The sequence below is a fragment of the Stenella coeruleoalba genome (genome assembly GCF_951394435.1).
Source record: "Stenella coeruleoalba genome assembly, chromosome: 1".
In the NCBI taxonomy this organism is placed as follows: domain Eukaryota; kingdom Metazoa; phylum Chordata; class Mammalia; order Artiodactyla; family Delphinidae; genus Stenella; species Stenella coeruleoalba.
The window spans coordinates 190082281-190106441 of NC_137169.1; positions in this window are offsets into that span (position 1 = coordinate 190082281).

Genomic DNA, 24161 nt, shown 5'->3' on the forward strand with positions numbered 1-24161 from the left:
GAGTATGAAGTGACCATTAGCCGTGGTTTAAAGCCGCTCTTGCGGGAAATGGCCACAAGGCGGCACAATTTCTCCATTTACAACTCAGGGCATTTGGGCAACAGAGGCTTCCTGGAAATCGTGTCAGTAGGCTGTAAATTAGAGTGGAATGTGCCAAGGCAAACCCCTGACAGCTTATATCTCCTTACTTCTTGTTTGTTTTTTAAATGTAATTTTTCTTTTTCCTCAGCGCAAATGAGATAAAAATGTTGTGTATGTTCTAGGTGTACAGAATCTGGTTCATTATATCTATGTATCTATCTATTCATCTTTGCCTCCTTTCCCATGGGCGTTATTACAGAGTGTTGAGTGGACCTCTCTTGGTATTCCATAGGTCTTTGGTGATTCTAGGTTTCATATGTATTAGTAGAGGTCTGACACCCCCATATCCTAATTTATCCATTCTTACCACCTTTCCGTTTGGTTAAACATAATCTTGATTTCTTAATCCATGAGTGTCCTTTTCTTCGAAATAAGTTCATGGGTATCATTTTTTAGGTAACACGTATAAGTGATATCATAGGATGTCTTTCTTTCGGTTTCTTTCTCACTTCAAGGTGTGTGATTATCTCTGGGTCCTTCTATGGTGGTGCAAACAGCACTGTTTCATGCTTTTCCATGGCTCATGTTCCACTGTGTACATGGACCACTTCTTCTTTGTCCATTCATCTGTTGACGGCCATTTTGGTTGCTTCCAAGTCTTGGCTGTGGTAAATATCACTGCAGTGTAGGATTGCCAGCCTGTGTCTTTTGGATTCTGGTCTTCTCAGGTGAGAGGCACAGCAGTGGGTCTACCAGACCCTATGGTAGCTCAATTTTTCCCTTGAAACGCATGTTCTTTCTGTTCTAACTACTGGCTGTTACCAGTTTACCTCCCACCAGCAGCTACAGGGTACACAGAGTTCTCTAAAACCCGTTCAGCATGTGTTGTTTGTGGACTGTTTTGCTGATGATCATTCTGACTGTTGTGAGGTGAACGCTTTCATAGATTGGATTTGCGTGACTTTATTAATTTCTGATGTTAAGCATTTTTTCCATGCACTTGCCTTGGTTAAAGAAAAAAAAACAGAAGAAAAGACAAAATGTGTGTCAAATATGCCTCTTGAAATTGTCTTCTTGAAAGGTTGCCTCTTTTGAAGTTTTTGGTCGATTTTCGACCCCAGAATTTTTTTTTGAGGACAGGTGTCATTTACAGGCCTGCAATTCAGGTGAATTTTAACTGACCATTTGCACTGGGTTTAAAACTGCTGTTGGAGGAAGGCCAAAATGCTGCAGGATTTCTCCACTCTGAAATCTGGTTACTAGGTCAACAGAGCCTTCCTGGGAGCTGTGTTCCAAGGTTGGAAGGTAGAATGGCATGAGCCAGGAAGAACGCCCATAATTTTATGCCCCATTATTTCTTGTTCATTTTTTTAATATAATCTTTTACGACAGCAAATTTGATTGTAATGTTTGCTTTGTTCTAGGTGCGCAAGATGTGTGTGTTTTTTACACCGAGACATATATGTATTCATCTTGGGATCCATTTGCCAGGTAGGTTATGACACAGTGTTGAGTAGTCTTCTCTTGGAATTCTGTAGGTCTTTGGCGATTATATATTTCACGTGTGTTTGTATACCTCTGTCGACCCCAATATCCTAATATATCCAATCTTTACAACTTTCCGATTGGTTAAGCATAAGTTTGTTTAATAAATCTGTGATTCCTGTTATCTGTGGAAATATCTTCGTTGGTATCCATTTCTAGGTAACACCTATAATTGATATCATAGGATATGTGTCTTTCGCTTTGTGACTTAGTTCAAGTTGTGTGATCACCTCCAGAGTCATCTACGGTTCTTCAAACTGCTTCGTTTCACGTTTTTTCCATGGCTCATGTTCCATCTGTACACGTGCCAGTTCTTCTTGGTCCATTCGTATCTTGATGGACTTTTTGGTTGTTTCCATGTCTTGGCGATTGTAATACTGCTGCAGTGCCGTTTTGCCTGAATGTGTCATTCCATTTCCGTCTTCCTAGGTTATAGGCCAAGGAGTGGGCCTGCGGGATCATATGGTATCTCAGTGTTTACCTTTTAAGGGCTGCTCCATTCTCTTTTCATTGGTGGCACTTACCAGTTTACGAGCCACTTAAAGGTGAGAGTGCATTTGCTCACAGCCTCTGCAGCATGTATTGTTTGTATTTCTTTGCTGAGGGTCATTCTGACTGGTGTGAGCTGATACCATTTTGTGGCTGGATTTGCATATGTCTAATAATTCCTTATATTGAGCTTATAGCCATGCATTTTTATTGTTTTTTAAAGAGTGAGTACAGCTTACCTATTCAAATAGTTTCTTGAAGTATGCGGCATATTTTGAATTTATTTTGCCATTACCTCCCTCAACACATTTTGTTGGCAGGTGTCATTTATAGCCCTGCAGTCCTTGTGAATACGAAGTGACCTTTAGCACAGGTTGTAAAACTGCTGTTGCGGCAAACGGCCACACGGCGGCAGCATTTCTACATTGCCTACCCTAGTTACTAGGGAAACAGTACCTTCTGGGAAGTAGTGTTCCTTGGTTGTAAATTAGAGTGGAATGTGCCCGGATAAACACACAAAGCTTATGTCTCCTCAGTTATGTTTGTTTTTTATATTGACTGTATTTATTGTATCGGAGTAATACTCCGTTGTGTACACGGACCACTTCTTTTTCGTGCATTCATCGGTTGATGGACCTTTTGGTTGTTCCAAGTCTTGGCTAGGGTAAATAGTGCTGCAGTGTAGGATTGTCAGCCTGTGTCTTTTTGATTCTGGTCTTCTCAGGTGATCGAGCCAGTAGTGGGCCGACCAGATCATATGGTAGCTCAATTTTTACCTCCTTTCTGTTCCCACTACTGACTGTTACCATTTGACATCCCAGCAGCAGCTAGAGGGTATACAGTTGTCTAAAACCCCTTGAGCATTTATTGTTTGGAGATTTTTTGCTGATGAACGTTCTGACTGTTGTCCCGTAAACGTTTTTGTAGATTGCATTTGCATGTCTTTAGTAATTCCTGATGTGGAGCTTTTTCCACGGCCTTTTTTGTTAAACGGAAATAAAGAAAAAAAGAAAGAATGTGAGTTAAATGTGCCTCTTGAAATCGTCTTCTTGCAAGATTGCCCTCTTTTGAATTTTTTCGTCGATATTCGAACCCAGGATTTTTTTGAGGGCAGGTGTCATTTACAGAGGTGCAATTCTTGTGGATAGTAAGAGACCCTGAACACTGTGTTTAAAGCTGCTTTTGCAGGAGACAGTCACAAGGCTGTGGCATGTCTCCATTCCCAAATCTGGTTACTAGGGTAAAAGAGCCTTCCTAGGTGTAATGTTCCAACCTGTAAGTTAGAATGGAATGGGCCAGGAAAAACCCCCATGAGTTTATGTCTCATTACTTCTTGTTGGTTTTCTTAATTTAATTTTTATTTGTTATCACAGCAAATTTGAATACAATGTTTTGTTTGTTCTGGGTGTGCAAGATGTGGTTCTTTTACATATATGCATATTATCTGTTCACCTTCGGATCCATTTCCCATGTGGGTTAGGACACAATGTTGAGTAGTCTTCTCTTGGTATTCCATAGGTCCTTGGTGCTTATATATTTCACATGTGTTGGTGTAGCTCTGTTTTCCTCAATATGCTAATTTATCCAGTCCTCAAACCTTTCCATTTGGTTAACCATACGTTTGTTGATCGTATCTTTGATTGCCTTGCTCTGTGAAAAATCTTCATTGGTATCAATTTTCAGGTAACATCATTAAGTGATATCATAGGATATGTGTCCTTCGCTTTCTGACTTACTTCATGTTGTGATTACCTCCAGGCTCATCTATGGTGCTGCAAACGGCATTGTTTCATTTTTTTCCTTGGCTCCTATTCCATCTGTACATGTACCGGTTCTCCTTTTCCATTCATCTTTGGATGGACGTTTTGGTAGCTTCCCTGTCTGGCCTATTGTCATACTGTTGCAGTGCAGTTTTGCCTGCCTGTGTCTTTCTAATTGTGTCTTCTTAGGTCATAGGCCCGGGAGCGTGCCTGCTGAATCCTATGGTGCCTCGATGGGTATCTGTTAAAGGCAGCTCCATTCTGTTTTCATTAGTGGCTCTTTCCAGTTTAGTCCCACTTAGAGATGAGGGTACGCATTTCTCCACAGCCCCTTCAGCATTTATTGTTTGCAGAATTTTTGCTGATGGTCATTCTGACCGGTGTGAGCTGATACGTTTTTGAAGATTGGATTTGCATATCTTTAACATTTCCTCATGATGAGCATTTTTCCATGACTTTGTTGTTGTTGTTGCTGTTAAAAAGGAAAAAAAAAACCAGTGCGTGTAAAATATACCTCTTGAAATTGTCTTCTTGAAACCTTGCCCTCTTTTGAAACTTTGGGTCGATTTTCGACCGCAGGATTTTTTTTGAAGGCCTGTGGCACTTACAAGTTTGCAATTGTTGTTAATATTTAGTGACCATTAGCACTGGGTTGAATGCTGCCGCTGTGGGAAACGGCCGCACGGCGGCAGCGTTTCTCCTTTCCCAAACCTTGTTACTAGGGCAGCAGAGCTTTCCTGGAACTCGTGTTCCTAGGTTGTAAATTAGAGTGGAATGTGCCAGGAAAACAACGCATAAGTTTATGTCTCAGGACATCTTCTTCATTGTTATAATTTAACTTTTTTTAATCAGGGTAATGATTAGAATATTATTTGTTCTAGGTGTACACACACTGGTTCATTTCTAATATATATATATATATATATATATATATATACACACACACACACACACACACACACACACATACATATATATATTCATGTACAGATCCTCTTTCCATGTAAATTAGTACAGAGTGTTCAGTAGATCTCCCTTCGTATATGGTGAGTCTCTTATATATATGTATTTCATATGTATTTGTGTACGTATGGCAGCCCTAACCTTAATTTGCCCATTGCTCCCACCTTTCGTTTTAGATAACCATAGTTGTTTTCTAAGTGTTTGTCTTTCTCTGTGGAAATAAGTTCATTTGTATCAGTTGTTAGATGCCACCCAGAAGTGATATCATAAGATATTTGTCTTTTGCTTTCCGACTTACCTCATGTTCTGTGATTATCTCTAGGATCATCTATGGTGCTGCAAACAGCAGTGTTTCCTTGTTTTCCACGGCTGATATTCCACTGTGCACATGGACCACTTCTTTGTCCAGTCATCTGCTGATGGCCATTTTGGTTGCTTCCGTGTCTTGGCTTTTGTGCATATTGCTGCAGTGCACCTTTGCCAGCCTGTGTCTTCTCGACTCTGGTCTGCTCGGGTGAAAGGCCCAGCGGTGGGCCTGCTGGATTGAACGGTACCTCAATTTTTACTTTGAAACACAGTTCCTTTGTGTTCTCATGATGGCCTCTTACTCCTTTACACCTCAACAGCAGCTAGAGGGTACACAGTTCTCTAAAACCTCTTCAGCATTCATTGTTTGTAGACCTTTTGCTTAGGGTCATTCGAGTGGTGTGTGTTGAAAGCTTTTCATAGATTAGATTGGCATGAGTCTAATAATTCCTGACGTTGAGCTTGTATCCATTTCCCTTTTTATTTGTAAAGAGTGTGTAAATCTTACCTCTCATAGGATCTTTTTGAAAACTTTGCTCTCTTTTAAGTGTTTTGGCCACTCCCTGCCTCAGAACATTTTTTTGAGGGCAGGTGTCCTTTACAGCCCTGAGTCCTTGTGAGTATGAAGTGACCATTAGCCGTGGTTTAAAGCCGCTCTTGCGGGAAACGGCCACAAGGCGGCACAATTTCTCCATTTACAACTCAGGGCATTTGGGCAACAGAGGCTTCCTGGAAATCGTGTCAGTAGGCTGTAAATTAGAGTGGAATGTGCCAAGGCAAACCCCTGACAGCTTATATCTCCTTACTTCTTGTTTGTTTTTTAAATGTAATTTTTCTTTTTCCTCAGCGCAAATGAGATAAAAATGTTGTGTATGTTCTAGGTGTACAGAATCTGGTTCATTATATCTATGTATCTATCTATTCATCTTTGCCTCCTTTCCCATGGGCGTTATTACAGAGTGTTGAGTGGACCTCTCTTGGTATTCCATAGGTCTTTGGTGATTCTAGGTTTCATATGTATTAGTAGAGGTCTGACACCCCCATATCCTAATTTATCCATTCTTACCACCTTTCCGTTTGGTTAAACATAATCTTGATTTCTTAATCCATGAGTGTCCTTTTCTTCGAAATAAGTTCATGGGTATCATTTTTTAGGTAACACGTATAAGTGATATCATAGGATGTCTTTCTTTCGGTTTCTTTCTCACTTCAAGGTGTGTGATTATCTCTGGGTCCTTCTATGGTGGTGCAAACAGCACTGTTTCATGCTTTTCCATGGCTCATGTTCCACTGTGTACATGGACCACTTCTTCTTTGTCCATTCATCTGTTGACGGCCATTTTGGTTGCTTCCAAGTCTTGGCTGTGGTAAATATCACTGCAGTGTAGGATTGCCAGCCTGTGTCTTTTGGATTCTGGTCTTCTCAGGTGAGAGGCACAGCAGTGGGTCTACCAGACCCTATGGTAGCTCAATTTTTCCCTTGAAACGCATGTTCTTTCTGTTCTAACTACTGGCTGTTACCAGTTTACCTCCCACCAGCAGCTACAGGGTACACAGAGTTCTCTAAAACCCGTTCAGCATGTGTTGTTTGTGGACTGTTTTGCTGATGATCATTCTGACTGTTGTGAGGTGAACGCTTTCATAGATTGGATTTGCGTGACTTTATTAATTTCTGATGTTAAGCATTTTTTCCATGCACTTGCCTTGGTTAAAGAAAAAAAAACAGAAGAAAAGACAAAATGTGTGTCAAATATGCCTCTTGAAATTGTCTTCTTGAAAGGTTGCCTCTTTTGAAGTTTTTGGTCGATTTTCGACCCCAGAATTTTTTTTTGAGGACAGGTGTCATTTACAGGCCTGCAATTCAGGTGAATTTTAACTGACCATTTGCACTGGGTTTAAAACTGCTGTTGGAGGAAGGCCAAAATGCTGCAGGATTTCTCCACTCTGAAATCTGGTTACTAGGTCAACAGAGCCTTCCTGGGAGCTGTGTTCCAAGGTTGGAAGGTAGAATGGCATGAGCCAGGAAGAACGCCCATAATTTTATGCCCCATTATTTCTTGTTCATTTTTTTAATATAATCTTTTACGACAGCAAATTTGATTGTAATGTTTGCTTTGTTCTAGGTGCGCAAGATGTGTGTGTTTTTTACACCGAGACATATATGTATTCATCTTGGGATCCATTTGCCAGGTAGGTTATGACACAGTGTTGAGTAGTCTTCTCTTGGAATTCTGTAGGTCTTTGGCGATTATATATTTCACGTGTGTTTGTATACCTCTGTCGACCCCAATATCCTAATATATCCAATCTTTACAACTTTCCGATTGGTTAAGCATAAGTTTGTTTAATAAATCTGTGATTCCTGTTATCTGTGGAAATATCTTCGTTGGTATCCATTTCTAGGTAACACCTATAATTGATATCATAGGATATGTGTCTTTCGCTTTGTGACTTAGTTCAAGTTGTGTGATCACCTCCAGAGTCATCTACGGTTCTTCAAACTGCTTCGTTTCACGTTTTTTCCATGGCTCATGTTCCATCTGTACACGTGCCAGTTCTTCTTGGTCCATTCGTATCTTGATGGACTTTTTGGTTGTTTCCATGTCTTGGCGATTGTAATACTGCTGCAGTGCCGTTTTGCCTGAATGTGTCATTCCATTTCCGTCTTCCTAGGTTATAGGCCAAGGAGTGGGCCTGCGGGATCATATGGTATCTCAGTGTTTACCTTTTAAGGGCTGCTCCATTCTCTTTTCATTGGTGGCACTTACCAGTTTACGAGCCACTTAAAGGTGAGAGTGCATTTGCTCACAGCCTCTGCAGCATGTATTGTTTGTATTTCTTTGCTGAGGGTCATTCTGACTGGTGTGAGCTGATACCATTTTGTGGCTGGATTTGCATATGTCTAATAATTCCTTATATTGAGCTTATAGCCATGCATTTTTATTGTTTTTTAAAGAGTGAGTACAGCTTACCTATTCAAATAGTTTCTTGAAGTATGCGGCATATTTTGAATTTATTTTGCCATTACCTCCCTCAACACATTTTGTTGGCAGGTGTCATTTATAGCCCTGCAGTCCTTGTGAATACGAAGTGACCTTTAGCACAGGTTGTAAAACTGCTGTTGCGGCAAACGGCCACACGGCGGCAGCATTTCTACATTGCCTACCCTAGTTACTAGGGAAACAGTACCTTCTGGGAAGTAGTGTTCCTTGGTTGTAAATTAGAGTGGAATGTGCCCGGATAAACACACAAAGCTTATGTCTCCTCAGTTATGTTTGTTTTTTATATTGACTGTATTTATTGTATCGGAGTAATACTCCGTTGTGTACACGGACCACTTCTTTTTCGTGCATTCATCGGTTGATGGACCTTTTGGTTGTTCCAAGTCTTGGCTAGGGTAAATAGTGCTGCAGTGTAGGATTGTCAGCCTGTGTCTTTTTGATTCTGGTCTTCTCAGGTGATCGAGCCAGTAGTGGGCCGACCAGATCATATGGTAGCTCAATTTTTACCTCCTTTCTGTTCCCACTACTGACTGTTACCATTTGACATCCCAGCAGCAGCTAGAGGGTATACAGTTGTCTAAAACCCCTTGAGCATTTATTGTTTGGAGATTTTTTGCTGATGAACGTTCTGACTGTTGTCCCGTAAACGTTTTTGTAGATTGCATTTGCATGTCTTTAGTAATTCCTGATGTGGAGCTTTTTCCACGGCCTTTTTTGTTAAACGGAAATAAAGAAAAAAAGAAAGAATGTGAGTTAAATGTGCCTCTTGAAATCGTCTTCTTGCAAGATTGCCCTCTTTTGAATTTTTTCGTCGATATTCGAACCCAGGATTTTTTTGAGGGCAGGTGTCATTTACAGAGGTGCAATTCTTGTGGATAGTAAGAGACCCTGAACACTGTGTTTAAAGCTGCTTTTGCAGGAGACAGTCACAAGGCTGTGGCATGTCTCCATTCCCAAATCTGGTTACTAGGGTAAAAGAGCCTTCCTAGGTGTAATGTTCCAACCTGTAAGTTAGAATGGAATGGGCCAGGAAAAACCCCCATGAGTTTATGTCTCATTACTTCTTGTTGGTTTTCTTAATTTAATTTTTATTTGTTATCACAGCAAATTTGAATACAATGTTTTGTTTGTTCTGGGTGTGCAAGATGTGGTTCTTTTACATATATGCATATTATCTGTTCACCTTCGGATCCATTTCCCATGTGGGTTAGGACACAATGTTGAGTAGTCTTCTCTTGGTATTCCATAGGTCCTTGGTGCTTATATATTTCACATGTGTTGGTGTAGCTCTGTTTTCCTCAATATGCTAATTTATCCAGTCCTCAAACCTTTCCATTTGGTTAACCATACGTTTGTTGATCGTATCTTTGATTGCCTTGCTCTGTGAAAAATCTTCATTGGTATCAATTTTCAGGTAACATCATTAAGTGATATCATAGGATATGTGTCCTTCGCTTTCTGACTTACTTCATGTTGTGATTACCTCCAGGCTCATCTATGGTGCTGCAAACGGCATTGTTTCATTTTTTTCCTTGGCTCCTATTCCATCTGTACATGTACCGGTTCTCCTTTTCCATTCATCTTTGGATGGACGTTTTGGTAGCTTCCCTGTCTGGCCTATTGTCATACTGTTGCAGTGCAGTTTTGCCTGCCTGTGTCTTTCTAATTGTGTCTTCTTAGGTCATAGGCCCGGGAGCGTGCCTGCTGAATCCTATGGTGCCTCGATGGGTATCTGTTAAAGGCAGCTCCATTCTGTTTTCATTAGTGGCTCTTTCCAGTTTAGTCCCACTTAGAGATGAGGGTACGCATTTCTCCACAGCCCCTTCAGCATTTATTGTTTGCAGAATTTTTGCTGATGGTCATTCTGACCGGTGTGAGCTGATACGTTTTTGAAGATTGGATTTGCATATCTTTAACATTTCCTCATGATGAGCATTTTTCCATGACTTTGTTGTTGTTGTTGCTGTTAAAAAGGAAAAAAAAAACCAGTGCGTGTAAAATATACCTCTTGAAATTGTCTTCTTGAAACCTTGCCCTCTTTTGAAACTTTGGGTCGATTTTCGACCGCAGGATTTTTTTTGAAGGCGTGTGGCACTTACAAGTTTGCAATTGTTGTTAATATTTAGTGACCATTAGCACTGGGTTGAATGCTGCCGCTGTGGGAAACGGCCGCACGGCGGCAGCGTTTCTCCTTTCCCAAACCTTGTTACTAGGGCAGCAGAGCTTTCCTGGAACTCGTGTTCCTAGGTTGTAAATTAGAGTGGAATGTGCCAGGAAAACAACGCATAAGTTTATGTCTCAGGACATCTTCTTCATTGTTATAATTTAACTTTTTTTAATCAGGGTAATGATTAGAATATTATTTGTTCTAGGTGTACACACACTGGTTCATTTCTAATATATATATATATATATATATATACACACACACACACACACACACACACATACATATATATATTCATGTACAGATCCTCTTTCCATGTAAATTAATACAGAGTGTTCAGTAGACCTCCCTTCGTATATGGTGAGTCTCTTATATGTATGTATTTCATATGTATTTGTGTACGTATGGCAGCCCTAACCTTAATTTGCCCATTGCTCCCACCTTTCGTTTTAGATAACCATAGTTGTTTTCTAAGTGTTTGTCTTTCTCTGTGGAAATAAGTTCATTTGTATCAGTTGTTAGATGCCACCCAGAAGTGATATCATAAGATATGTGTCTTTTGCTTTCCGACTTACCTCATGTTCTGTGATTATCTCTAGGATCATCTATGGTGCTGCAAAGAGCAGTGTTTCCTTGTTTTCCACGGCTGATATTCCACTGTGCACATGGACCACTTCTTTGTCCACTCATCTGCTGATGGCCATTTTGGTTGCTTCCGTGTCTTGGCTTTTGTGCATATTGCTGCAGTGCACCTTTGCCAGCCTGTGTCTTCTCGACTCTGGTCTGCTCGGGTGAAAGGCCCAGCGGTGGGCCTGCTGGATTGAACGGTACCTCAATTTTTACTTTGAAACACAGTTCCTTTGTGTTCTCATGATGGCCTCTTACTCCTTTACACCTCAACAGCAGCTAGAGGGTACACAGTTCTCTAAAACCTCTTCAGCATTCATTGTTTGTAGACCTTTTGCTTAGGGTCATTCGAGTGGTGTGTGTTGAAAGCTTTTCATAGATTAGATTGGCATGAGTCTAATAATTCCTGACGTTGAGCTTGTATCCATTTCCCTTTTTATTTGTAAAGAGTGTGTAAATCTTACCTCTCATAGGATCTTTTTGAAAACTTTGCTCTCTTTTAAGTGTTTTGGCCACTCCCTGCCTCAGAACATTTTTTTGAGGGCAGGTGTCCTTTACAGCCCTGAGTCCTTGTGAGTATGAAGTGACCATTAGCCATGGTTTAAAGCCGCTCTTGCGGGAAACGGCCACAAGGCGGCACAATTTCTCCATTTACAACTCAGGGCATTTGGGCAACAGAGGCTTCCTGGAAATCGTGTCAGTAGGCTGTAAATTAGAGTGGAATGTGCCAAGGCAAACCCCTGACAGCTTATATCTCCTTACTTCTTGTTTGTTTTTTAAATGTAATTTTTCTTTTTCCTCAGCGCAAATGAGATAAAAATGTTGTGTATGTTCTAGGTGTACAGAATCTGGTTCATTATATCTATGTATCTATCTATTCATCTTTGCCTCCTTTCCCATGGGCGTTATTACAGAGTGTTGAGTGGACCTCTCTTGGTATTCCATAGGTCTTTGGTGATTCTAGGTTTCATATGTATTAGTAGAGGTCTGACACCCCCATATCCTAATTTATCCATTCTTACCACCTTTCCGTTTGGTTAAACATAATCTTGATTTCTTAATCCATGAGTGTCCTTTTCTTCGAAATAAGTTCATGGGTATCATTTTTTAGGTAACACGTATAAGTGATATCATAGGATGTCTTTCTTTCGGTTTCTTTCTCACTTCAAGGTGTGTGATTATCTCTGGGTCCTTCTATGGTGGTGCAAACAGCACTGTTTCATGCTTTTCCATGGCTCATGTTCCACTGTGTACATGGACCACTTCTTCTTTGTCCATTCATCTGTTGACGGCCATTTTGGTTGCTTCCAAGTCTTGGCTGTGGTAAATATCACTGCAGTGTAGGATTGCCAGCCTGTGTCTTTTGGATTCTGGTCTTCTCAGGTGAGAGGCACAGCAGTGGGTCTACCAGACCCTATGGTAGCTCAATTTTTCCCTTGAAACGCATGTTCTTTCTGTTCTAACTACTGGCTGTTACCAGTTTACCTCCCACCAGCAGCTACAGGGTACACAGAGTTCTCTAAAACCCGTTCAGCATGTGTTGTTTGTGGACTGTTTTGCTGATGATCATTCTGACTGTTGTGAGGTGAACGCTTTCATAGATTGGATTTGCGTGACTTTATTAATTTCTGATGTTAAGCATTTTTTCCATGCACTTGCCTTGGTTAAAGAAAAAAAAACAGAAGAAAAGACAAAATGTGTGTCAAATATGCCTCTTGAAATTGTCTTCTTGAAAGGTTGCCTCTTTTGAAGTTTTTGGTCGATTTTCGACCCCAGAATTTTTTTTTGAGGACAGGTGTCATTTACAGGCCTGCAATTCAGGTGAATTTTAACTGACCATTTGCACTGGGTTTAAAACTGCTGTTGGAGGAAGGCCAAAATGCTGCAGGATTTCTCCACTCTGAAATCTGGTTACTAGGTCAACAGAGCCTTCCTGGGAGCTGTGTTCCAAGGTTGGAAGGTAGAATGGCATGAGCCAGGAAGAACGCCCATAATTTTATGCCCCATTATTTCTTGTTCATTTTTTTAATATAATCTTTTACGACAGCAAATTTGATTGTAATGTTTGCTTTGTTCTAGGTGCGCAAGATGTGTGTGTTTTTTACACCGAGACATATATGTATTCATCTTGGGATCCATTTGCCAGGTAGGTTATGACACAGTGTTGAGTAGTCTTCTCTTGGAATTCTGTAGGTCTTTGGCGATTATATATTTCACGTGTGTTTGTATACCTCTGTCGACCCCAATATCCTAATATATCCAATCTTTACAACTTTCCGATTGGTTAAGCATAAGTTTGTTTAATAAATCTGTGATTCCTGTTATCTGTGGAAATATCTTCGTTGGTATCCATTTCTAGGTAACACCTATAATTGATATCATAGGATATGTGTCTTTCGCTTTGTGACTTAGTTCAAGTTGTGTGATCACCTCCAGAGTCATCTACGGTTCTTCAAACTGCTTCGTTTCACGTTTTTTCCATGGCTCATGTTCCATCTGTACACGTGCCAGTTCTTCTTGGTCCATTCGTATCTTGATGGACTTTTTGGTTGTTTCCATGTCTTGGCGATTGTAATACTGCTGCAGTGCCGTTTTGCCTGAATGTGTCATTCCATTTCCGTCTTCCTAGGTTATAGGCCAAGGAGTGGGCCTGCGGGATCATATGGTATCTCAGTGTTTACCTTTTAAGGGCTGCTCCATTCTCTTTTCATTGGTGGCACTTACCAGTTTACGAGCCACTTAAAGGTGAGAGTGCATTTGCTCACAGCCTCTGCAGCATGTATTGTTTGTATTTCTTTGCTGAGGGTCATTCTGACTGGTGTGAGCTGATACCATTTTGTGGCTGGATTTGCATATGTCTAATAATTCCTTATATTGAGCTTATAGCCATGCATTTTTATTGTTTTTTAAAGAGTGAGTACAGCTTACCTATTCAAATAGTTTCTTGAAGTATGCGGCATATTTTGAATTTATTTTGCCATTACCTCCCTCAACACATTTTGTTGGCAGGTGTCATTTATAGCCCTGCAGTCCTTGTGAATACGAAGTGACCTTTAGCACAGGTTGTAAAACTGCTGTTGCGGCAAACGGCCACACGGCGGCAGCATTTCTACATTGCCTACCCTAGTTACTAGGGAAACAGTACCTTCTGGGAAGTAGTGTTCCTTGGTTGTAAATTAGAGTGGAATGTGCCCGGATAAACACACAAAGCTTATGTCTCCTCAGTTATGTTTGTTTTTTATATTGACTGTATTTATTGTATCGGAGTAATACTCCGTTGTGTACACGGACCACTTCTTTTTCGTGCATTCATCGGTTGATGGACCTTTTGGTTGTTCCAAGTCTTGGCTAGGGTAAATAGTGCTGCAGTGTAGGATTGTCAGCCTGTGTCTTTTTGATTCTGGTCTTCTCAGGTGATCGAGCCAGTAGTGGGCCGACCAGATCATATGGTAGCTCAATTTTTACCTCCTTTCTGTTCCCACTACTGACTGTTACCATTTGACATCCCAGCAGCAGCTAGAGGGTATACAGTTGTCTAAAACCCCTTGAGCATTTATTGTTTGGAGATTTTTTGCTGATGAACGTTCTGACTGTTGTCCCGTAAACGTTTTTGTAGATTGCATTTGCATGTCTTTAGTAATTCCTGATGTGGAGCTTTTTCCACGGCCTTTTTTGTTAAACGGAAATAAAGAAAAAAAGAAAGAATGTGAGTTAAATGTGCCTCTTGAAATCGTCTTCTTGCAAGATTGCCCTCTTTTGAATTTTTTCGTCGATATTCGAACCCAGGATTTTTTTGAGGGCAGGTGTCATTTACAGAGGTGCAATTCTTGTGGATAGTAAGAGACCCTGAACACTGTGTTTAAAGCTGCTTTTGCAGGAGACAGTCACAAGGCTGTGGCATGTCTCCATTCCCAAATCTGGTTACTAGGGTAAAAGAGCCTTCCTAGGTGTAATGTTCCAACCTGTAAGTTAGAATGGAATGGGCCAGGAAAAACCCCCATGAGTTTATGTCTCATTACTTCTTGTTGGTTTTCTTAATTTAATTTTTATTTGTTATCACAGCAAATTTGAATACAATGTTTTGTTTGTTCTGGGTGTGCAAGATGTGGTTCTTTTACATATATGCATATTATCTGTTCACCTTCGGATCCATTTCCCATGTGGGTTAGGACACAATGTTGAGTAGTCTTCTCTTGGTATTCCATAGGTCCTTGGTGCTTATATATTTCACATGTGTTGGTGTAGCTCTGTTTTCCTCAATATGCTAATTTATCCAGTCCTCAAACCTTTCCATTTGGTTAACCATACGTTTGTTGATCGTATCTTTGATTGCCTTGCTCTGTGAAAAATCTTCATTGGTATCAATTTTCAGGTAACATCATTAAGTGATATCATAGGATATGTGTCCTTCGCTTTCTGACTTACTTCATGTTGTGATTACCTCCAGGCTCATCTATGGTGCTGCAAACGGCATTGTTTCATTTTTTTCCTTGGCTCCTATTCCATCTGTACATGTACCGGTTCTCCTTTTCCATTCATCTTTGGATGGACGTTTTGGTAGCTTCCCTGTCTGGCCTATTGTCATACTGTTGCAGTGCAGTTTTGCCTGCCTGTGTCTTTCTAATTGTGTCTTCTTAGGTCATAGGCCCGGGAGCGTGCCTGCTGAATCCTATGGTGCCTCGATGGGTATCTGTTAAAGGCAGCTCCATTCTGTTTTCATTAGTGGCTCTTTCCAGTTTAGTCCCACTTAGAGATGAGGGTACGCATTTCTCCACAGCCCCTTCAGCATTTATTGTTTGCAGAATTTTTGCTGATGGTCATTCTGACCGGTGTGAGCTGATACGTTTTTGAAGATTGGATTTGCATATCTTTAACATTTCCTCATGATGAGCATTTTTCCATGACTTTGTTGTTGTTGTTGCTGTTAAAAAGGAAAAAAAAAACCAGTGCGTGTAAAATATACCTCTTGAAATTGTCTTCTTGAAACCTTGCCCTCTTTTGAAACTTTGGGTCGATTTTCGACCGCAGGATTTTTTTTGAAGGCGTGTGGCACTTACAAGTTTGCAATTGTTGTTAATATTTAGTGACCATTAGCACTGGGTTGAATGCTGCCGCTGTGGGAAACGGCCGCACGGCGGCAGCGTTTCTCCTTTCCCAAACCTTGTTACTAGGGCAGCAGAGCTTTCCTGGAACTCGTGTTCCTAGGTTGTAAATTAGAGTGGAATGTGCCAGGAAAACAACGCATAAGTTTATGTCTCAGGACATCTTCTTCATTGTTATAATTTAACTTTTTTTAATCAGGGTAATGATTAGAATATTATTTGTTCTAGGTGTACACACACTGGTTCATTTCTAATATATATATATATATATATATATACACACACACACACACACACACACACATACATATATATATTCATGTACAGATCCTCTTTCCATGTAAATTAATACAGAGTGTTCAGTAGACCTCCCTTCGTATATGGTGAGTCTCTTATATGTATGTATTTCATATGTATTTGTGTACGTATGGCAGCCCTAACCTTAATTTGCCCATTGCTCCCACCTTTCGTTTTAGATAACCATAGTTGTTTTCTAAGTGTTTGTCTTTCTCTGTGGAAATAAGTTCATTTGTATCAGTTGTTAGATGCCACCCAGAAGTGATATCATAAGATATGTGTCTTTTGCTTTCCGACTTACCTCATGTTCTGTGATTATCTCTAGGATCATCTATGGTGCTGCAAAGAGCAGTGTTTCCTTGTTTTCCACGGCTGATATTCCACTGTGCACATGGACCACTTCTTTGTCCACTCATCTGCTGATGGCCATTTTGGTTGCTTCCGTGTCTTGGCTTTTGTGCATATTGCTGCAGTGCACCTTTGCCAGCCTGTGTCTTCTCGACTCTGGTCTGCTCGGGTGAAAGGCCCAGCGGTGGGCCTGCTGGATTGAACGGTACCTCAATTTTTACTTTGAAACACAGTTCCTTTGTGTTCTCATGATGGCCTCTTACTCCTTTACACCTCAACAGCAGCTAGAGGGTACACAGTTCTCTAAAACCTCTTCAGCATTCATTGTTTGTAGACCTTTTGCTTAGGGTCATTCGAGTGGTGTGTGTTGAAAGCTTTTCATAGATTAGATTGGCATGAGTCTAATAATTCCTGACGTTGAGCTTGTATCCATTTCCCTTTTTATTTGTAAAGAGTGTGTAAATCTTACCTCTCATAGGATCTTTTTGAAAACTTTGCTCTCTTTTAAGTGTTTTGGCCACTCCCTGCCTCAGAACATTTTTTTGAGGGCAGGTGTCCTTTACAGCCCTGAGTCCTTGTGAGTATGAAGTGACCATTAGCCGTGGTTTAAAGCCGCTCTTGCGGGAAACGGCCACAAGGCGGCACAATTTCTCCATTTACAACTCAGGGCATTTGGGCAACAGAGGCTTCCTGGAAATCGTGTCAGTAGGCTGTAAATTAGAGTGGAATGTGCCAAGGCAAACCCCTGACAGCTTATATCTCCTTACTTCTTGTTTGTTTTTTAAATGTAATTTTTCTTTTTCCTCAGCGCAAATGAGATAAAAATGTTGTGTATGTTCTAGGTGTACAGAATCTGGTTCATTATATCTATGTATCTATCTATTCATCTTTGCCTCCTTTCCCATGGGCGTTATTACAGAGTGTTGAGTGGACCTCTCTTGGTATTCCATAGGTCTTTGGTGATTCTAGGTTTCATATGTATTAGTAGAGGTCTGACACCCCCATATCCTAATTTATCCATTCTTACCACCTTTCCGTTTGGTTAAACATAATCTTGATTTCTTAATCCATGAGTGTCCTTTTCTTCGAAATAAGTTCATGGGTATCATTTTTTAGGTAACACGTATAAGTGATATCATAGGATGTCTTTCTTTCGGTTTCTTTCTCACTTCAAGGTGTGTGATTATCTCTGGGTCCTTCTATGGTGGTGCAAACAGCACTGTTTCATGCTTTTCCATGGCTCATGTTCCACTGTGTACATGGACCACTTCTTCTTTGTCCATTCATCTGTTGACGGCCATTTTGGTTGCTTCCAAGTCTTGGCTGTGGTAAATATCACTGCAGTGTAGGATTGCCAGCCTGTGTCTTTTGGATTCTGGTCTTCTCAGGTGAGAGGCACAGCAGTGGGTCTACCAGACCCTATGGTAGCTCAATTTTTCCCTTGAAACGCATGTTCTTTCTGTTCTAACTACTGGCTGTTACCAGTTTACCTCCCACCAGCAGCTACAGGGTACACAGAGTTCTCTAAAACCCGTTCAGCATGTGTTGTTTGTGGACTGTTTTGCTGATGATCATTCTGACTGTTGTGAGGTGAACGCTTTCATAGATTGGATTTGCGTGACTTTATTAATTTCTGATGTTAAGCATTTTTTCCATGCACTTGCCTTGGTTAAAGAAAAAAAAACAGAAGAAAAGACAAAATGTGTGTCAAATATGCCTCTTGAAATTGTCTTCTTGAAAGGTTGCCTCTTTTGAAGTTTTTGGTCGATTTTCGACCCCAGAATTTTTTTTTGAGGACAGGTGTCATTTACAGGCCTGCAATTCAGGTGAATTTTAACTGACCATTTGCACTGGGTTTAAAACTGCTGTTGGAGGAAGGCCAAAATGCTGCAGGATTTCTCCACTCTGAAATCTGGTTACTAGGTCAACAGAGCCTTCCTGGGAGCTGTGTTCCAAGGTTGGAAGGTAGAATGGCATGAGCCAGGAAGAACGCCCATAATTTTATGCCCCATTATTTCTTGTTCATTTTTTTAATATAATCTTTTACGACAGCAAATTTGATTGTAATGTTTGCTTTGTTCTAGGTGCGCAAGATGTGTGTGTTTTTTACACCGAGACATATATGTATTCATCTTGGGATCCATTTGCCAGGTAGGTTATGACACAGTGTTGAGTAGTCTTCTCTTGGAATTCTGTAGGTCTTTGGCGATTATATATTTCACGTGTGTTTGTATACCTCTGTCGACCCCAATATCCTAATATATCCAATCTTTACAACTTTCCGATTGGTTAAGCATAAGTTTGTTTAATAAATCTGTGATTCCTGTTATCTGTGGAAATATCTTCGTTGGTATCCATTTCTAGGTAACACCTATAATTGATATCATAGGATATGTGTCTTTCGCTTTGTGACTTACTTCAAGTTGTGTGATCACCTCCAGAGTCATCTACGGTTCTTCAAACTGCTTCGTTTCACGTTTTTTCCATGGCTCATGTTCCATCTGTACACGTGCCAGTTCTTCTTGGTCCATTCGTATCTTGATGGACTTTTTGGTTGTTTCCATGTCTTGGCGATTGTAATACTGCTGCAGTGCCGTTTTGCCTGAATGTGTCATTCCATTTCCGTCTTCCTAGGTTATAGGCCAAGGAGTGGGCCTGCGGGATCATATGGTATCTCAGTGTTTACCTTTTAAGGGCTGCTCCATTCTCTTTTCATTGGTGGCACTTACCAGTTTACGAGCCACTTAAAGGTGAGAGTGCATTTGCTCACAGCCTCTGCAGCATGTATTGTTTGTATTTCTTTGCTGAGGGTCATTCTGACTGGTGTGAGCTGATACCATTTTGTGGCTGGATTTGCGTATGTCTAATAATTCCTTATATTGAGCTTATAGCCATGCATTTTTATTGTTTTTTAAAGAGTGAGTACAGCTTACCTATTCAAATAGTTTCTTGAAGTATGCGGCATATTTTGAATTTATTTTGCCATTACCTCCCTCAACACATTTTGTTGGCAGGTGTCATTTATAGCCCTGCAGTCCTTGTGAATACGAAGTGACCTTTAGCACGGGTTGTAAAACTGCTGTTGCGGCAAACGGCCACAGGGCGGCAGCATTTCTACATTGCCTACCCTAGTTACTAGGGAAACAGTACCTTCTGGGAAGTAGTGTTCCTTGGTTGTAAATTAGAGTGGAATGTGCCCGGATAAACACACAAAGCTTATGTCTCCTCAGTTATGTTTGTTTTTTATATTGACTGTATTTATTGTATCGGAGTAATACTCCGTTGTGTACACGGACCACTTCTTTTTCGTGCATTCATCGGTTGATGGACCTTTTGGTTGTTCCAAGTCTTGGCTAGGGTAAATAGTGCTGCAGTGTAGGATTGTCAGCCTGTGTCTTTTTGATTCTGGTCTTCTCAGGTGATCGAGCCAGTAGTGGGCCGACCAGATCATATGGTAGCTCAATTTTTACCTCCTTTCTGTTCCCACTACTGACTGTTACCATTTGACATCCCAGCAGCAGCTAGAGGGTATACAGTTGTCTAAAACCCCTTGAGCATTTATTGTTTGGAGATTTTTTGCTGATGAACGTTCTGACTGTTGTCCCGTAAACGTTTTTGTAGATTGCATTTGCATGTCTTTAGTAATTCCTGATGTGGAGCTTTTTCCACGGCCTTTTTTGTTAAACGGAAATAAAGAAAAAAAGAAAGAATGTGAGTTAAATGTGCCTCTTGAAATCGTCTTCTTGCAAGATTGCCCTCTTTTGAATTTTTTCGTCGATATTCGAACCCAGGATTTTTTTGAGGGCAGGTGTCATTTACAGAGGTGCAATTCTTGTGGATAGTAAGAGACCCTGAACACTGTGTTTAAAGCTGCTTTTGCAGGAGACAGTCACAAGGCTGTGGCATGTCTCCATTCCCAAATCTGGTTACTAGGGTAAAAGAGCCTTCCTAGGTGTAATGTTCCAACCTGTAAGTTAGAATGGAATGGGCCAGGAAAAACCCCCATGAGTTTATGTCTCATTACTTCTTGTTGGTTTTCTTAATTTAATTTTTATTTGTTATCACAGCAAATTTGAATACAATGTTTTGTTTGTTCTGGGTGTGCAAGATGTGGTTCTTTTACATATATGCATATTATCTGTTCACCTTCGGATCCATTTCCCATGTGGGTTAGGACACAATGTTGAGTAGTCTTCTCTTGGTATTCCATAGGTCCTTGGTGCTTATATATTTCACATGTGTTGGTGTAGCTCTGTTTTCCTCAATATGCTAATTTATCCAGTCCTCAAACCTTTCCATTTGGTTAACCATACGTTTGTTGATCGTATCTTTGATTGCCTTGCTCTGTGAAAAATCTTCATTGGTATCAATTTTCAGGTAACATCATTAAGTGATATCATAGGATATGTGTCCTTCGCTTTCTGACTTACTTCATGTTGTGATTACCTCCAGGCTCATCTATGGTGCTGCAAACGGCATTGTTTCATTTTTTTCCTTGGCTCCTATTCCATCTGTACATGTACCGGTTCTCCTTTTCCATTCATCTTTGGATGGACGTTTTGGTAGCTTCCCTGTCTGGCCTATTGTCATACTGTTGCAGTGCAGTTTTGCCTGCCTGTGTCTTTCTAATTGTGTCTTCTTAGGTCATAGGCCCGGGAGCGTGCCTGCTGAATCCTATGGTGCCTCGATGGGTATCTGTTAAAGGCAGCTCCATTCTGTTTTCATTAGTGGCTCTTTCCAGTTTAGTCCCACTTAGAGATGAGGGTACGCATTTCTCCACAGCCCCTTCAGCATTTATTGTTTGCAGAATTTTTGCTGATGGTCATTCTGACCGGTGTGAGCTGATACGTTTTTGAAGATTGGATTTGCATATCTTTAACATTTCCTCATGATGAGCATTTTTCCATGACTTTTTTGTTGTTGTTGCTGTTAAAAAGGAAAAAAAAAAACCAGTGCGTGTAAAATATACCTCTTGAAATTGTCTTCTTGAAACCTTGCCCTCTTTTGAAACTTTGGGTCGATTTTCGACCGCAGGATTTTTTTTGAAGGCGTGTGGCACTTACAAGTTTGCAATTGTTGTTAATATTTAGTGACCATTAGCACTGGGTTGAATGCTGCCGCTGTGGGAAACGGCCGCACGGCGGCAGCGTTTCTCCTTTCCCAAACCTTGTTACTAGGGCAGCAGAGCTTTCCTGGAACTCGTGTTCCTAGGTTGTAAATTAGAGTGGAATGTGCCAGGAAAACAACGCATAAGTTTATGTCTCAGGACATCTTCTTCATTGTTATAATTTAACTTTTTTTAATCAGGGTAATGATTAGAATATTATTTGTTCTAGGTGTACACACACTGGTTCATTTCTAATATATATATATATATATATATATACACACACACACACACACACACACATACATATATATATATTCATGTACAGATCCTCTTTCCATGTAAATTAATACAGAGTGTTCAGTAGACCTCCCTTCGTATATGGTGAGTCTCTTATATGTATGTATTTCATATGTATTTGTGTACGTATGGCAGCCCTAACCTTAATTTGCCCATTGCTCCCACCTTTCGTTTTAGATAACCATAGTTGTTTTCTAAGTGTTTGTCTTTCTCTGTGGAAATAAGTTCATTTGTATCAGTTGTTAGATGCCACCCAGAAGTGATATCATAAGATATGTGTCTTTTGCTTTCCGACTTACCTCATGTTCTGTGATTATCTCTAGGATCATCTATGGTGCTGCAAAGAGCAGTGTTTCCTTGTTTTCCACGGCTGATATTCCACTGTGCACATGGACCACTTCTTTGTCCACTCATCTGCTGATGGCCATTTTGGTTGCTTCCGTGTCTTGGCTTTTGTGCATATTGCTGCAGTGCACCTTTGCCAGCCTGTGTCTTCTCGACTCTGGTCTGCTCGGGTGAAAGGCCCAGCGGTGGGCCTGCTGGATTGAACGGTACCTCAATTTTTACTTTGAAACACAGTTCCTTTGTGTTCTCATGATGGCCTCTTACTCCTTTACACCTCAACAGCAGCTAGAGGGTACACAGTTCTCTAAAACCTCTTCAGCATTCATTGTTTGTAGACCTTTTGCTTAGGGTCATTCGAGTGGTGTGTGTTGAAAGCTTTTCATAGATTAGATTGGCATGAGTCTAATAATTCCTGACGTTGAGCTTGTATCCATTTCCCTTTTTATTTGTAAAGAGTGTGTAAATCTTACCTCTCATAGGATCTTTTTGAAAACTTTGCTCTCTTTTAAGTGTTTTGGCCACTCCCTGCCTCAGAACATTTTTTTGAGGGCAGGTGTCCTTTACAGCCCTGAGTCCTTGTGAGTATGAAGTGACCATTAGCCGTGGTTTAAAGCCGCTCTTGCGGGAAACGGCCACAAGGCGGCACAATTTCTCCATTTACAACTCAGGGCATTTGGGCAACAGAGGCTTCCTGGAAATCGTGTCAGTAGGCTGTAAATTAGAGTGGAATGTGCCAAGGCAAACCCCTGACAGCTTATATCTCCTTACTTCTTGTTTGTTTTTTAAATGTAATTTTTCTTTTTCCTCAGCGCAAATGAGATAAAAATGTTGTGTATGTTCTAGGTGTACAGAATCTGGTTCATTATATCTATGTATCTATCTATTCATCTTTGCCTCCTTTCCCATGGGCGTTATTACAGAGTGTTGAGTGGACCTCTCTTGGTATTCCATAGGTCTTTGGTGATTCTAGGTTTCATATGTATTAGTAGAGGTCTGACACCCCCATATCCTAATTTATCCATTCTTACCACCTTTCCGTTTGGTTAAACATAATCTTGATTTCTTAATCCATGAGTGTCCTTTTCTTCGAAATAAGTTCATGGGTATCATTTTTTAGGTAACACGTATAAGTGATATCATAGGATGTCTTTCTTTCGGTTTCTTTCTCACTTCAAGGTGTGTGATTATCTCTGGGTCCTTCTATGGTGGTGCAAACAGCACTGTTTCATGCTTTTCCATGGCTCATGTTCCACTGTGTACATGGACCACTTCTTCTTTGTCCATTCATCTGTTGACGGCCATTTTGGTTGCTTCCAAGTCTTGGCTGTGGTAAATATCACTGCAGTGTAGGATTGCCAGCCTGTGTCTTTTGGATTCTGGTCTTCTCAGGTGAGAGGCACAGCAGTGGGTCTACCAGACCCTATGGTAGCTCAATTTTTCCCTTGAAACGCATGTTCTTTCTGTTCTAACTACTGGCTGTTACCAGTTTACCTCCCACCAGCAGCTACAGGGTACACAGAGTTCTCTAAAACCCGTTCAGCATGTGTTGTTTGTGGACTGTTTTGCTGATGATCATTCTGACTGTTGTGAGGTGAACGCTTTCATAGATTGGATTTGCGTGACTTTATTAATTTCTGATGTTAAGCATTTTTTCCATGCACTTGCCTTGGTTAAAGAAAAAAAAACAGAAGAAAAGACAAAATGTGTGTCAAATATGCCTCT